Source organism: Cavia porcellus, unplaced genomic scaffold (genome assembly GCF_034190915.1).
Source record: "Cavia porcellus strain 051 isolate PalLab524CR breed Dunkin Hartley unplaced genomic scaffold, mCavPor4.1 scaffold_1, whole genome shotgun sequence".
NCBI lineage: Eukaryota > Metazoa > Chordata > Mammalia > Rodentia > Caviidae > Cavia > Cavia porcellus.
In genome coordinates this window covers 108,457,023-108,461,224 of record NW_026947484.1, presented here as the reverse complement: position 1 = coordinate 108,461,224, position 4,202 = coordinate 108,457,023, and positions in this window count along the sequence as shown.

Genomic DNA, 4,202 nt, shown 5'->3' with positions numbered 1-4,202 from the left:
AAACTTCCTGTTTGATTTTCATTGATATATATTCATTTACCAAAACAGTCACTTAGCACCTGCCTGGAGCCAAGCATCTTGCTTCACATATGAGTGTACTGTGGATAACAATGCAATCACTTTGTTCAAGGAGTAGTGAGTCTACAGAGGGCGAGAAACACCAAAACTACACATCTTTGTATGTTGAGTTTCATTTATGTGTAGACTCTAATTTTTAAAAATGCTACTGCAAACAATACTTCCTACACTGGTAGCTCATCACTGATGTTGACTAAAGTGTTTAAGTGGTTCTTTTAGGGTGTTAGTTCTGTATTGTTATTGTACTGCATCCTATACAGCAGAGTGCTTAATGCTTGATGAGAGCTTCATTAACATTTGTTGAATAGATGAATTTAGTTTGTGCATCCAACTATTATTTTTTAATTATGGAAAACATCTTCAACAAACAACCTTTAACAAAATTACAAAGTCTATTTGTAATGCTATATAAAGAAATGAAAATCCTATATAGTTTTAATTAGCATAAAAGAATGTGTTAATAAATACAAAGTTTTCATAGGTTTCATGGTAAATTTTTTATTACTAGAGTACAAAAGTCAAAACTTGTGAGAAATACAGTTAAGAGTATTCAGAAATTATTTATCTAGAATTCTCTTTGTTCCAGGATTATATTGTCCTAATTTAATATCTGCTAGATAAACTTACCTTTGTCTTGAAATTGTACTTATAATTGTTTAAAGCTCTGAAATATTTGTAAATATCATCTTTATAAGTAAGTTTTCTTATTTATTTATTTATTTCTTAATTTAAAAGAAACCAGGTTAATTGGTCTTTTCTCAATTTAAGTCCACACTTTTGCACATTTAGCTTGCACATTAAATGTTTATAGAAACAATACTCTTCTTGACTCTAGATTTATAGGCTCTTTCTGTTCAAATGGCACAGCTTTCGTGTTCTTTGGTTCTTCTCATTGCTCCTGATTCCTACTGTAAATCTGGCTGAATGCAGCTGGTAGTACCCATGGTCAAGCCTGAATCTTGGGCTGCCTTGAAATTTCCTTCATCAGATCAATTAGTCCACCACCTTTAAAGTTAGCTTCACATAAAATCTTAGTACGTGAACAAAACATAGACAAAATTTTTTCCAGAATGAAATAACCATAGTTGCTAGTCCACTTTCTTTTTTTTTTATTTAAAGAGAAAGAAAAAAAAATACATGGAAGAAAAAAGGGTAGAAATAATTCAGAATTACAGAAAAATAAACAGTAAGAAATCACCAGTTGATAAGTTACATGTTGACATCTTAGAAATAGTTGTTCAGGTTACAAAATTAAAGTATGTAAAGTGACATTCAAATAGTGACACTGCCAACAGTTCTGCTCAATGATCTAACAAAAACTTAGTAATATGGTTATCAGTCCTATACACTTGTTTTTTTTTATCTTAAAGAGGGTAGGGTTAAACATCAAAACAGAACAAAACAGTTCAAAAAGAAACAATTTAAAGATTTCAAAGCAAGTCCACTGGAGATCTTCACTGTTTATCTAATTGTCTCTAGTTTCTTCCAAATAGTTGTCCCCATCTTCACACACATTACATACTACATATTATAGAACTAATCAAATCACTACAGGATGATGAAGGCTTTTTAGGTCTTCAAGATCTGACATTCGGGAAGACAATAATAACTACCATAGTGTCTCTCATTCTCTTCGTACTAGCTGTCCTTATCTTTACATATGCTGAAATTGAACTTAAGAGACTAGACTAATATCACCCTGAATAGTGAATAATAGTATTGCTAGATTTATATCATAATGCTACAGAATTAGCATTGGGTTTCTTAGTGTCTCTTCTTCAGAGTATCTGATCATTACATCTTGCACTGTATAATCTGTTCCCATAAATAGTTTTAAGAAATCTTCCCATGTGTGAATTTCTACATGTATATCTATCCTACCTGTATTATAGGGAAAAACAAATCATAACAAGACAGCAAAACAAATTCCTAGAAAAACATGCAATGAAATAGACACATAAGACCACAATATTAGGTGATCTACCGTAGTTACTATGTTTTCTCTTGTTATTTTCAATAGACTTGTCCACATCATCAGGCTTAATATAGTTAAGCATAGTATTACATAGCTATTTTTATAAAAACACAACTTTGAAAACATTGTAGGACTTGAGAGCTGTTAATAATCAAAACCGGTAGGGATATCTTTTACATCTTGTCGTCTTCAGAGTAGTTGCCTCTGCTTTTAGACTCGATACTATCAAGCATACCAAATTCAAATAATATCAGCCAAGGCAAAACCACGGTCTAACAAATCAGATTCAAATAAGATCAGTCATAGTAAGACAATGTAAGTAATACAGGGTTTCAGTTTAAGTTAATAGGAAATTAAGTATAGTTACCATGGTATAACCTGCTATTTTTGGGTCAGATATCTGTGCCCTCAAATCTGATATGAGTGGACAGACCGGAACAAAATAAATTCAAACTAAACAGAGTTATAAGACTACTGTGACTTTTAAATTCTGATACACTATTAACAATGACCTCTGCCTTTTTTAAAATAGTGTATCAAAGCTATCTATACTAAAGACTATAGCTTACTGTCTCTGCCTCATGTCTGCTACTCCATTTTACTGCTATAATTTGTCCACCTTACACCCTCATTCCACTGTCTGCCCTGTTCATTGAGGCCTCTCTGCCACTGTTGCTGGAATCCTGGTATCCCTTCTTCTCTCTCTCTGGAATGTCCTTCAGCACTCTCTGTAGGGTTGGGTTGGTGGCCATGAACTCCCACAGTTCCTCCTTGTCTTGGAAACATCCTATTTCTCCATTAATTTTGAGAGAGTTTTTCTGGGTATATGAGTCTTGGTTGCAAATTATTTTCTTTCAGGGGTTGGAATATTTCCCCCCAGGCCCTTCTCAATTTGAGAGTTTGTGTTGAAAAGTCTGTTGTTATTTTGATAATTTCCCCATTGTAGGTTATCTGCTTCTTTTCCCTGGCTGCTTTTAGTATTCTGTTCTTTTGGTGGATTTTTGAAATCTTGATTATTATATGTCTGGGTGTAGATCTGTTTTGGTTGTACATGGCTGGAGTTCTGTATGCCTCATTTATCTGGATATCATTTCTTTTTCCTATTCTTGGGACATTTTCCTTTAATATATCTGTGAATATTCTTTGTATTTCATTTTTGGTTGCTCCTGCTTCCTCGCTCACATGCTTCATTCTTAAGTTATGTATCCTTTTGTCATCTTCTAGCCTTTGAATTATTTCTTTCTGGTTCCTCATTACTTTTAAGAGGTCTTTTTTTTCACAATCATATATCATAAATCTCTCTTCAAGTTTCAAAAGGCTAACTTTAGTTTCTGTGAAGGCATTTTGCCAGTGTTCAATGGAGTTTTTAGTTTCCTGGTAATCTCTTTGGATCTATTTCATGTATTCTAGGTTATGTTTAAATTCTTCTTCAGAGGTTTCCTTTTCTTTTCTGATTTCCTGTGTTCTTTCTTCTGTGTTCTCTTGGGCGAGGCTTATCATTTCTTTAATTAATCTCTTTATATCTTGCCTCACTTGGATCAGGAGTACAGTTTTAAATTCGTCTATGAGGTCATGAAGGTATTTCTTTATTTCGGCTGATGCTGTGTCTAGTATTGGAGGGCTACTGTGTTTACTTCTCCTGGGTTTATTTTCTCATGTTCAGCAGCTGGAGATTTTTAAAAATTTCTATCTCTGTCATGTTTCTGTTTTCTTTCAGACTGGTGTGTTCTGGGGGTACCTGGCCCTCTCCATATTGCTTAGGGCCTTTCCGAAGCGTGCTGACTTGAGTTTTTGCTGCTCTCCCCAATTTGCTGTTATCTGAGGTAGGCAGGGATGCAGGGACAGTGCAGGCTAGCCTCCAGCCTCTGTGCCAGTCAATCCGCAAGTTAGGCTGTACTTTGTGGATGTCACAGAGTCGAGACTATTTTATATCTGCTTATTGGGTCCCAACCAGAGGCGTGGTTCAGCCCCAGCAGATCCTGCCAGTTCTCTCTGTGCCAGAAGCGGCTAACTAATGTCACTGCGGCACAGGGCTCTGCCCAAATCCCAGCTGTCCCCTACCAGACCTCTCTGTTCCCCGGGGGGACTATTTGATGTCACCACTGCGTGGGCTTTGCCCAACTCCAAAATGTCCTCCACCAGTCCTCTC